Genomic DNA, 13,780 nt, shown 5'->3' with positions numbered 1-13,780 from the left:
TTGACTATTTACCATTTTAATAATTCATCCACACAGAGTGTAAATCTCAGTGTAATTATTGCATAATGCGTCTTAGAATGCCTGAACAGTATTGGATGCTGTGTGTCACGGGAGAGAAATTAATTATAAAGAGGATGAGATATCAACCAGTGGGATGCTTCACAGAAACTCTGGGGTCCTCCAGAAGCCTAATCACATCACTTAAAACGTCTTCAGATAAGATTTTTAATGAACTTCTGAGAATCACTTCAGAAAGCCCTTTTGGCATTATGTTAGATGTTCAGTCTGGTATCACTGATGGATCCACGTGAGTAGGAAGAGAATATACTGTCAAGGGCACGAGTGTGGATGTGTTGTCTCGACCTAATAATCAGACAATGAAGCAAGACTGCAATATAAACAGTGTACTGCCTTTTCTTCACCATTTATTGTCTAATTTGCCTTCTTACCCTTGTACTTTGACAGTGTGAAGTGTTTTCTTTATTTACTGAGCTGTTTGAAAACACACCATCTGTGGTGGCTATAGAGATTGACAGACCACGTGACTTTCGCGCATTGCATGCCGGGAACTCGTGGCAAAACAATCCAAGTACCGCATCAAATGCAAGCATTTGTAGCACCGCAAAACGTTCATTCTCCGGTTCCAATACCTTCTTGCTTTTTCTTTGCCCCCCAAAAAAGTTATGTACAAAACGAAGGAGAACAATGCCGGTCCGTACAAAGACAGACTTGATGAAAAGGCAAAGAAAAGATACGAGGAAAAAAATCAAAGGAGTGAAAGGGTTAGACCCTTAGGAGCACACAGAGGGACAAAATACATTAGCGTGCTGCCCAACTTTCACCACGCTCATATTTATAATTATACGTTCTTGGAGTGAGTGCATACACTCATGAAGTTTAGTAACTTCAGGTCACTGCAACAAGCCCAGGTACAGTTTACCGACGGATGGGTACAGGACCATGAAATGCACCGTGTAGAACGAAAGACCATCGTACGTATCATAAGTTTAACAGTCTCACAAATCGTCTTCATAAATACACATTCGTTAACCGTTTATTAATAGGACCTTTGAGCTCAACGGTAATTAATTAGCAGTGGAAATAATTTCTGTTTCGCATCACAGAAATGTAGCAGTGACAATAATACTGTATGCTGTAATCGTACTGGGCAATTAGTGATACAAAAAACAGTTTTATCCTGTGAATAAAAGTATATGTTTTTGTCAATGTACCATGGTAATAACAGAAGCGAAACGCAATATTGTGTCAGGACAATTCACTATTTATGCACAATAAACAAAGGAGCATAGCGCGACAATTTCTGTTCAGCGCCAGACTTGCTTGTAACCTATATCACCAATTATGTTATGAAAAATGACGTATTAACTACTACAAAACACTGACCTTTGTGGAAATGCTTGGAGCAGACTAACCTGTGAGCTGGAGTGTTCTGGGACGTTATATTTGGTCTTTGAATGGCTGCAATCCAGGCCATCCGTTGCCTGTTTGTTACTTCGGAGACATGGCTCGAACAATTTCTCTTCAAAGACGTAATCCTATAACAACCGATCTCTTTACCCGTCGGCTTCCCGTGGCTGTAATGCGACCGGCTATTGCAGTTAATAATGCAACAGCTTCTTGCCATTTTTTGTGTTTCTTTTTATCGCTGTGTGACTGATTTCAATTGAAAGCCTGCGTGTGCTAGTACCTCTTGCCACGAGTTCCCAGAACTCTTTGCGGTTTTACCCCTGAATGACGTCACATTTTCAATCTCTATAGTTTGAAGAATAGAATTGCTCGTCAAGTCAAAGCATCTAGGAGCAAGATGCTGACCCCCAAATTGCTCTGTGACTGATAAAAAGCATCTTAAACATGGAAGAAAGCATCTACGAGTCTATGTGTGAATGGGTGAATGCAGCAAGTGGTGTAAAAGTACTTGGATGTAGGTCAATACAATGACCCTGAAGTGTGGATACAGCACAACAGTGCATCCTAATCCAATTAAAACGACTCCTTCTTTTCAGGGCCTCGCGTTTGGTTGGACAATTCATTCCAAAGCTATTCCATGGGTAGACACGAGCCACTTCTAGGAAGGTGAAAGGTCTAAAGTTTATTCCAAGCATAGCATTTCCATTTTGAAGCAGTTTCTGTGAACCCACAATATGTCGTCAAAAGAGCTGTCAGATCAAATAAATATATAAATAAATATATACATGGGCTGCAAAATCAAAAGAAATCCATCACAGAGAGAGATAAATTCTTAGCAGAGGCCAAAACAACAGTTTGGGATATTCTGAGACCAAAGAAAAAGCCTTGTGAGCTCAGCAACATAAAAAGTCACAAAAAACAGTAGCAAACAATCACAAAAAACCTTTTTGCAACGTCCAGACAAGTGAAGAACACTTCAGGAAGTAGGAATAGCGAGTATAAAACTGAGGTTCACACAAGGTGCAAATGATTCATAAGCTTTGAGAACAGAGAGCCTAGATCAGACTCTGCCAACAAAAAAAGGAAAGGAAAAACGAAAGAAAGGAAAAACCAACACAGCCATTCTTTGGACAGAAGAAACTTGTAACAAAAGTAAAGAAGAAAAAGTTTTGATACGGCATTGCCTTCTTATATTTCTTTCTTTGATTGTGTGAATTTTTCTGTTTTACTGAGCCATCTGAAATCAAGACTATAACACAGTAGGGTCTTTTCATATAAATCAGAGAAAAGGTTCCCCCCTGAAACACCCAGAATGAACTCACTTCTGTGTTCATTAGTTTTAACTAATCTAATGAAGCCATGTCACATTTCAGCTCACAACTATGTATTCCAAAGGTCTGTAACTTGAGTTGTCATAGTATGAACCGATTTCTATGGCTTCATTACATGCTAAAGTTATTTAAGTTGATTTTGAGAGGGTGAGGTAGGAGGGCACTCACTGATTTTCCATGAGATTAACAAGTAAGCCTACATTGTTCATACTGGCTTGGCACATAATTAAAAATATTTTACATGACACTGAAATTGAAACGCAAACATTTTGTGCAAGAGTAGAAAAAAAAAACACAGTTGGAAAACTACCCCATGTAGTGCAGTATGGATGCAACTGGCTTTGAATATCTTTTCCCTTAGGGAGTGGCTCTTACATCCCTAGAAAGGCCAAGATCCACTCAGCCCTGAACATACTGAGCTGTTTTGAGTAAGTATAAGCCCTGTAAGAAGCTCCGAACTGGTATACTGTCCTGCCAAATGGAAAGAAAAACAAATTGCACCTTGATTATCCCATTTTACGTTACTAATATATTTGGGTATTACTTTGAAAAAAATAACAAGTGCTGCATTGCTAATCCTCATGCAAAGCACGAAAGAGGGAGAATTCAAAAGGAATGGTTTGAATAATAAATGCCCACAGCTGTAGAGAAAAAAAAAATGTAGAAAGGGAGAGAACTGCATCAGCAGATCTGGGACAAACAAGTAGGACAGGGGGGCTTGGCACAAGCTGCAAATTTTGACTAGTCACCCTGTTTTCCTACAGGCTATGTGAGCAACTGAAAAACAAAGAACTCAGCACTTGACTTGTACCACTGAAGCCCCCAAACTAATTTGCACACTGCCTACTATATCGTATCCATGTGCTCTCTCTCCACCCTAAGAGACCTCCTCTTCAACACCAGCCGCCAACCTCCCTCCGACCCGGACACCTCTATCTCTTCCTGTGTCTCAACTTCAAACCCTCTCCAGCTTTCATCCATTCACGTGACAGCGAGCTTCCACGAGCCCTGTCCTAGTTGTTGCAGATGTGATTGTACCTCATAAATCTACGCCTGCTTCTTGACTTTCTTGACAAACAAGAAAAGCAAAGTGATTTTTTTAGATGCAGTTTCTACCATGTTTCATTTTCACACAATGAAAGGAGATGTCCATCGCATCTACAAATCCAGAGCATTTCTTGCACATAGCAATTCTGGGCATCAAGTACAACGAAGGAAACTTGGAAAAACTACTATACCATTTACTATAAAACAGCACTGCAGTTCAGTAACTAGCTTAAAGTTAATGGCAGCAGTAGCCGATACCTGGGAGTCACTGTACTGGACTTCTTGACAGTGTTTGTGCCTTGTGGAGCATTTTGCAGCAACATGGATTTATCTGACAAATACCATGGATCGCTGTTTGGTATATAAACTCTTGGCTCTCAGTGCTTTATCAGTGCTGCCTGCTAATCAAGTTTGCTACTATTCGTTTATTACTGCACATTCTAAATATGGCTGAAGTTCTAATGTTGAAGCTTTAAAGTTCAGATTTATGAAGCCATGTGTACACACGGTTCTCTTATGTAAATCTTAGTCAGCAACACTTCATATGCATATAATAATAATGGATTGCATTTATATAGCGCTTTTCGGGGCCTCAAAGCGCTTTACAATACCACTATTCATTCACTCACATTCACACACTGGTGAAGGCAGCTACAGTTGTAGCCACAGCTGCCCTGGGGCAGACTGACAGAAGCGAGGCTGCCATATCGCGCCATCGGACCCTCTGGCCATCACCAGTAGGTGGTTGGTGAAGTGTCTTGCCCAAGGACACAACGACCAAGACTGTCCAAACCGGGGCTCGAACCGGCAACCTTCCGGTTACAAGACGAACTGCCAACTCTTTGAGCCACGATCGTCCCCTAATATGTACGAAGTTGTGAACAGAAGAAAAACTGAGGGAAAAATGGATCAGGGATAAGCTTTAATTTCTTAGCTCAAAATAATTGGACTTCAAACATGAGGTAAAAAAAACCTCATCAGTTCACACAAGACCATTAACCATAGCCATGACTATTTATAGCACAAATAATTAGATACCAGTAATAATAGAGACCAAATAACATTTTGTACAGAATAAATCTTTTTTTAAAGGTTGTAAATGGTAAATTACATTCAAATGTTTCTCACCTTATTTCTAATTTCCATTTCATTGCACTAGACTGGACTTACTTTAGAAAAAGTACATACATTGGATTACGTATACATGAGTTTAGCACCTTTTAAAAATATTCCTATTACAAAGGGTAGAAACATTTCATCTTTGGTTAGCTATATGAAATAAATGTTTTAAAATAATACCAATCATAAAATATGTTGTGTTTACATAATATAGTCAATAAAATGTTAGCTGTCCCATCACATTGTAAACCACTAAAAACAAACCACTGCTAATGCGGATGAATATGTCATTTCAGTAGCACAAGCTGCATAAAAAAGAAACTATGAGTAACTTACAGTTGAACCAGATATAATTTAATGGCAATTATATAGTGATTTTCTAGTCTACCAACTATTCAAAGGGCTTTGGCCTAGAAGTCACATTATATCCATAGATTCATACAGTGCTTTCTTCTGCACAATTAAACCAGCTTCTATATATCCCTCACATCCATGGCCAATTCAGAATCTTAAGCTAACTTAACATTCATGTCTTTAGCTTGTGTGTCAGAGAAAATCCACGCTGGCACAGGGAGAACATGCAAACTCCACACAAATGGGTCCCAACTCGGGTTCAAATCAGGAACCTTCTTGCTGTGAGACACCAGTGCTAACCACTATGCCACCAACATTGCTGCCCAGGCGTGGTGGAAAATGAAAAATTAAGAGATCACAACAGCTAAGACAAATCATCCCGTGGGAAACATTCACATCACCATCAAAGAAAATGTTTTATTTAAAAACCACACATATCAACCTCATGGCGCTAAAGGAAAAGTCGGGGAATCATTAACGTCATTAAGATTTGATGTCTAGGAGCCATGTCACTAAAACATATGATAGCGATTTATCCAGTCACTGTAGATACATTTCTGACTAACCCACAGTGGTGGACGCGCTGAATGACTGGCATTGACATCCCTGGAGGCACATTGTGAGCATGACTGAAAACAAGCTAGAGAAAGATTTTGGCAGTAGACTTACAGAGTAGATATAAACTATTTCTATAATATGTGACTGACAGACGCTTCTTGGCAAAAGTGAACCACTTAAATATTACCACATTTAGTACTTCTCTGTGCTAAAAAATACACAGAGAGAGGCATACATAGTTTTGTATAACAAACAATAAAGTTAAAGCTCCAGCAACACTGAATGAGTTCAGGTTTTGGCTTCACTTTATGCTACAAATGTTGATTCTGCAGCTCTTATTCCACCTCCACTCTCTATTACAAATAATCCCAATCTTACTTCTGGAGTACATCAGCAAGGCACATCTATACAGTTGAAACACTCACAATAGACAAAAGATAATTATTAATGTCAGCTCAAATAAAGGAGGGGTGACATCAGTACCCTGTGAATGCTAAGGTAGCAAAAGGAACAAAAACAAAATGTACCTTTGTTTAAAATCACCCGTATTTGTACTTTGCCTCTTGAAATTGATTGGGAAAGCTCTGGGGTCTCAGAAGTCCACGGCTCTCAAGTGTCATGGTCCTGCTGACTCAAGTTAGCCAATATCTGGTTTAACTACTACTCAATGAAATACTTTAAACAAATTTACAGATAATTATCCAATGAATGGTTCAATTTGATGGTTTTCATTAAAATCATCATTTTGCCCCTCTGCTCAGGGCCACACTTAGCTAATAGTCATTAGATGGGCTTCATTAATTATGTCTTCCTGCCAAAGTGAAAACCATTTCCAGCTGGTTGGTTTCATGCCAATGGACCATGGTTTTAAAGAACTATGAAAGTACCCCTTCATCCAAATTCAAATGGTTTCAGAAAGAAAAAAGAAAAAAGTTATGATAAGTAGTCGGACGTTCAATTTGGTCCGCTGCATTCCCCTTTTTGTCTTCTTCGAATCACTCTTTGCTTTCAGTTTTCTATCAAGAATGGCCAGACAAGGTCATCATGCAGCCGTGAATTTTGTCATTCTCACCTGATTTCCATAACTATGACATCAATCAGCAGTCACGTACAGCCTGCACGTATAAAACATTCGGTTGAATTAATTTTTTTCCATAAACTAGATTGTCTTCACAGACTGGATAAAACAACTCGCTGTCATGACAAGGGAAGAAATACTCTAATTTGATGTATTCTGTTGTTTTTATAGCAGCGCCTTCATTGTCTTTGTAGTGTCTCCTAGTTGGTTGCCAAGATATTGTTTTTTCTTCATCACCCTTTATCAGATTTATTTGCTTTTTTTTTCCTCCGAGTTTTGGATGCTGTTGGATGATTTGTTTGGTTTCTTTTTTCTTTAGTTTTATATTTTAAGTTTGGAGCAATTTTCCTCTTCTACAATGTTGCCATTTTATTGATTCTGTATAACCGCATCATAGGTTTGAAGTCTTCTTTTTAATGTAAGAATTCATATTTTGACATAGCTGCTCAATTCTAAGAAAAGGGAAATATTCAACTATCCTTCATTCACCATTTCATTAAAATTCAGCTTGACTGTTCAAGTATCTGGGGTTAATTTTTTAACTAATGTTTAAAGGAACAGGCTTGTTAAGCACAAGACACTAAAGGTACTGGTTAGGTATAGGAAAAGCACACATTTATAGTAAAATTACCCCATTTACAATGTAAAGCACTCATTACAAAGCTGTATTTGAGAGTTTGCTATGACATTTACCACTGAGTGTTACAAATTCCTATAATCTGTGGTACTCTGTTTTGTACAGATTACAATGCATGATAACAGCCCGCTGAGCTGGCTAGAAGATAGAAGAGCACACCTAATAGCGATAAGTATAGGACTGATAACAACTGATAATAGTCATTCTGTGTGCTGATAACATTCAAATCAGGTCAAAATAAAAGTCTGTGGGTGTTATCAATTTTAGGATGCACGTAAGGATTGCATGATGACTGACCCCCAGAATGTAAGTGGCAATTAAGTGGTAATGCATGCCACATCTCCATGTTAATGCAATGTTGGATGCCGACTTGTGCTTAAAATAGATAAGTAAAATCGCAGCGTGCTTGAAGATGTTGTTTTGACAGACGCGTCAACAACTGCACTGCTCTCTGACTTTTTTTTTTAAAGGAAGAAATGAAACCGGTACAGTTGAATTCTTCATGTTGTTTGGTTGTATGTGGATGTTCTCATTTGCTCACTTTCACAAACAAGGTTCAGATGTGGAGGATTTATCTTGGAGATTGAGTACTTCATACGCAGTGGTTGATGTTGACAATTTTGCTCTGCAATGTTGTTGTATTATTCAGATCTGGTAAATATTAAACAGCATTTCACCACTTACTGTTGAAAACCGAACATGTTTTGGAGCATGTTTCTGTCCACAAGCTTATTACAAGTGAGAAAACACACTCATCTCTACATCATCCATAGATGTTGGGGTTTTTTTCTTTTTTAAATGAGCATGTGGTGACTCTTGACTATACTCCAGGGCTTCACGTTGATTTGATTCCTGGTCTTCTCTTTCTTTTTCTTTTTTTCGAGAAAGCAAGGAGAGAAGAATTAGGAAAACAAAAACATAAACATTTTATCAAGTTAGTAGCACAGTAAGAAAAAACAAACAAAAACAGATTCCAGACAGAAATGCAAGTAGTAGTGAACATTGCAGTCTGGCAAAGAATGGATGGCTCTAATTACAATTTGAACCTGCACAGAAACCAGCTAAAAAAGTCCTTTGTGATTGATGAGTAGATCTACCAAAAATACAGACCGAGATAAACTCCTGCCTTATACTACTACTAATAATAACTATAATAACAATAAGCTAATAAGGTGACATTAACTGGCTGTTAAAGCCATAGCTTTAAAGTGTGCGGTCACTGTAAACAGTGGAACATATAAAACTGCCTTCAGCCTGAAACCACCCTCAAACCTAACCTCCCGTCTGCATCACTCCCAGCAGCTGCAAACAATAATACAATCAATAAAGCACAATGAACTGCGTGTTGACTCATCACCACCACTGATGTAGTTGAAAAATAAAGTCACATCTAGCAACGACACTTGAGTTAAAAACAAATCTTGTGAATCTAATCTAATAAACCTAAACATCCTCTTTTCTGTTGCTGTGGGTGAACTGAAAGTCTTGGTCTCAGTTGCTCTGGAGGCAACTGGAAAACATTTGAATGGACATTTTTTAAATTAAAACAGGGATAGCTACAGGAAGATTTAATTCAAATGAAATCTTCCTGTAGTTGAATTAAAGATTTAATCAAAAAAAATTTTAAATAAAAAAATCTAATAAAAATAGCTGAACCTGAACAGGTCAGATCACATCTATTTTAATAGTTTTCATAGAGCCCCCTGCTGATTTATGAAATGTGAGGAGCAGTCAGTGCTTCCTAAAATGTAGAGAGATGTAGAAATATAGCACATGTAATACAGTTTGGTGTTATGACAGTGAGACAATAATGTAGAAACCAAAAGGCAATAATATGGCAGTAACAAGTTATTACAACTCAACTTAACGCTGCACGCTCATACTCTCTGCCGCACTCGTTATATTATCCATTGTTGATCTGCACACAGCAGTTGCCACAAACGTAGCACTCGCTCACCTCATTGTCATGAGACACAGCTGTGGAGAATTTCTAGACTATTGACTGGTTCATGTTTTAAAACTCATCTGCAAATAATAATTAGAATAGAATAGAATTTAACTTTATTGTCATTGCACAAATCACAGGTACAGGGCAACGAAATGCAGTTTGCATCCATCCAGAAGTGCTTTAACTATGATATAGATATATTACAATATATATTAGCAATAATATAGATATGTAAGTATATTACAGAAATGAGTCTGTTATATGAGGGTACAAAATATGGGTCTATTATGGGTTATAATGTACACGCTATGAAGGTATGTTATGAATATATAACTATAAGTATGTACAGGCTGTAGTGATGTACAAGCTATGAACAGGATATAAATATGAAAACTATACAGAAATATGAACTATGCAAGTTATAAACAGTTGTAGAATTAAAATTATCATATTGTACAGAATGTTTGTTCATACAGAATTATACAGTACTGCAGTTAAGATAAGTGAAATATGTGGATAATTTCTACAGAGGCTATATAAAGTGCTAGTGGTTGTGAAAGAGAAAGAGGACCAGGGACAACAACATCACATTAGAAAGGTATAGTAATCATCCACAACTATTTTCAGTTGCAGATGATAAAGGATTCAGAAAGTTTATTCATGCGGGCCCATATGACAGAGAATATGCATCTTCTTTTTGTTTTCATATTTTAATTTATATTTAATTGTGTTGTGGTTTGCAGTGTTTTGTGTTGTTTCACTTTAAATTTGTTTAAAAGGAAAAAGCTGAAAATTTAAATAGTTAAAAGTTGAAATGTGAATAGTTGGTTTTTGTATTATATGATTTATTTATTACATTTTATGTGGAGTGAATAAATAAAAGTATATTTACGGTGGCCCCTAGAGACAAAGCACATACAAACTCCAAAACACGTACAAACTCAGAAGCAAATAAAAACTCAGAAGCAAATAAAAACTCAGAAGCATGTAAAAACTCCAAAACACGTACAAAAGACAACAGAAGTGCTCCAGGATGCTAGGGTGCAGTGTTGAGCTTTTGTTACCTAGTGGCTACACAAGCCAGCAAGTACCAACGACCGGATTTGGTGTGTGGTAGTAACAGGTAAATGAACATTTTTAAAATATATTAGTGCTTGTGTATAAATACACAAACCATACACATATGCTTTCAATTGTGTAATATAAGTGATCTAGGTAGCTCTGTTTTGGAAGTTCAGTTAATGCTAGAAATGTGTTTTGGAGTTTGTACGTGTTTTGTCTCTAGGGGCCACCACATATATTTATATATAAACATGTATAAATAAAACCACTTTTTTTTACATTAGTAATTCCTTTTGTGCATAATTGTATATTATTGTTAATAATAAATTAATTTAAGCAACAAAACAACCTGAAGAGCCGGTTCTCTAAAAAGAACCGGAAATCCCATCACTAAGGCCGATATGTTTCCCTTCTTTTTGCTCACTTGCTTTGCTTGACTGAGCCGACTTCCTGTTCAATAACGTTTTTTCAAAATAAAGTCGTTTCTAAAGCGCATTACTTGGAGCAACCACAGAGGGTGCTGTAAACAAATAATGAATAATAAACTGATGATATTTTAACAGAACACAAGATACCAAAGCACAGTTAATCGGTTTATTGTATGCAAAGGTATTGTGGTTCTAATTGTGATGCAAAATTTGTGGTAATGAGGCAATTCAAGAAGAATCAGTGGAGTAAAGGTGATCAGTGGAATAACAGTGGAGAGTTGATAGGTTTTGCATTATGAGGCCAAAGGCTGGAAGTGGCTGAGGATGGCTGGCAAAGAAGGATAATCAATAAGACAGCAAAGTAGGAACTTAAAAACAAGTAGAAAAGGGGCAAAACACTATAAATAGTTAAGCTTAATGTGCTACTTTACTGCAGGATACTGCAAAGGGTAAGTAGAAAAAGTGGGTTGGCATACTGTAGTAGTTTGTGAAAACGAGTCTCCCAGCCCGGCAGGAATTAGCCAGAACTTTGCAAAGTCATACCCAGAAGCTCACAGAGTTAATATATGACTCATAAAACTTAGCTAAACTTTCCAAATATTTTTAATTCCTCAGTGATATTGCCCTGTGATGGTCCAACCAGCCACACTTCAGTGTTAGGACGTATTTAGTAGTATATACGTTCATAATCTGTCATCAGATTTTAAGATAACAGATGAACAGACAATCACAAAAGGAAACAAATGTTAAATCTATTTGTAAATCACAGGTAATCACTTCAGTTACAAAAATATGAACGCTGTCTCAGGCTCATGGCATGGCTTAAATGTAGTAACGGTACGAACAGATTCATTTTCTCTGACAAACAGCATGCTATCATAAGCACACATTTGTGTGAAACTCTTGAAACCTAAAACGTGAGGGAGGTGTTTGTTTGTAAATTTATTACTGTCATTATGCGACCAGCAGCGCACTACGATAAGGCTTGATTGAATGACCGAGAAATGTTGATAACATGAGAATTAGGTGACTTCATTTTCTACTCTCGCCATGCAAATCAATGATACCCAGCTGTGAAACACAACAACACTATAACAAAGAGACGCTGTTAAATGAAAAACATTCAACGTGTAATATTTCACCAGGACCACAGCAGACTAGGCTCAGCACCACCGCGTTCATTGTTGTTTTGCATTGCAGATGTAATTGCATGCTTAAAATAACCACACTGATTCAAAGTGGAAAAATATAAGTATGCATTTTCTAAGAGGTCTGAGGATAAAAGGAATAAAATTAGCAGCCATTTGATTTGAGAGTCACAATGAAGAACATCAACTGCATGTTAATATACAATTATGTATATTAACATGTGGACTGTTGATAAAGACTAATTATACAGCATGAAACCTTATTTAAAAAAAATGCTGTGACTGTAAGATGGTGTAAATAGCATTTTGTGTTTTCTACATGAACAATTCTTTCATCTCTGAGGATTAATGCTGCAGTTTGGCAAAGAAGATAAATCTGAACCAGTAGTATTTGCTCAGTCTGGTGCATCTTTCCAAAAAAACACTAGTCTTTCAAGTCAGACTTCAGCAATGTCATAAACCTTTCTGAGTCTGAATTGAAATTCAAGAAGTGAATCAAAAGTACTAAATAATTGTTTGTTTTTTTTCCACTATTAATTTTTCATTTGAACTTTTTTTAAATTCATGAGCTTTTACCTAACTAAAATCAAATACTTATATGAATCATCCTTTTTACGAACCTTTAAAAATAAAGGCCACGCAACATATCAACACAAACTCTAGCATTTTGGGTGATGGCTGTGTGATTTAAGAGTTAAAACTGTGAAATGTGGTTAGAAAAACTCAGTTCAGTAGAATGGGAGGCAAAGCCTTCATCTTTCAGGCCTCTTTTCTGTGGAACCAGCTTCCAGTTTGGATTTAGGAGACAGTCTCTAAAACTTTCCTTTTTGACAAAGCATATAATTAGGGCTGTGTCAGGTGACTCTGAATCCTCCCTTAGTTGTGCTGCAATAGGGCTAGGTTGCTAGGGGCTTCCCATGACGCACTGAGTGTTTCTTCTTCACTCACTATGTGTTTATACATCACTCTGCACTCCATTTAATCATTAATTAGATTATTCATCTCTGGCTGTCTTTCACAGCGTGTCTTTGTCCTGTTTTCCTACCCGACCCATCATGGCAGATGGCTGCAACTCCCTGAGCCTGTTTCTGCTGGAGTTTCTTCCTGTTAAAAGGGAGGTTTTCTTTCCCACTGTCGCCAAAGCGCTTGCTTTGAGGGATCATCATGATTTATTTTTTTTTTCTCTTTCCTCTGTATTTATGTAGGGTCTTAACTTGCAAAAGAATCTAAAAGATACTAGAATTAACATATTTTTTGTCAAAGATTCAAGTTTAAAAGAAATCCAGTGGTTGTTATTAATGCACACATTGTTAGTAGGTAAAAAGAACACAGCACAGTCCTGCCTTTTCTGGTCCTTTACCTCCTTTGATTACCCCCCCTCCCCCCCCCCCCCCAAAAAAAAAATAAATAAATAAATAAATAAATAAAATAAAATAAATAAAAAAATATATATATATATAGATTGATATGAATTTCTATGCAAGTTATACTTCCACTGGCATTTAATGTATCACTAACTTAATTTCCATTGGCAGACAGCCTCAGCTGCAGGGCATGTGGAGTGTGGGTTTTCATGACGAGTGACTGTTTAAAGGAGTTCAGAAAAACACATACTGTAGTAGTGCTCCCAAGGGACTATGCA

Source organism: Neolamprologus brichardi, chromosome 2, assembly GCF_056152115.1.
Source record: "Neolamprologus brichardi isolate AB-2024 chromosome 2, ASM5615211v1, whole genome shotgun sequence".
NCBI classification, from domain to species: domain Eukaryota; kingdom Metazoa; phylum Chordata; class Actinopteri; order Cichliformes; family Cichlidae; genus Neolamprologus; species Neolamprologus brichardi.
This window is presented reverse-complemented; position numbering follows the sequence as displayed.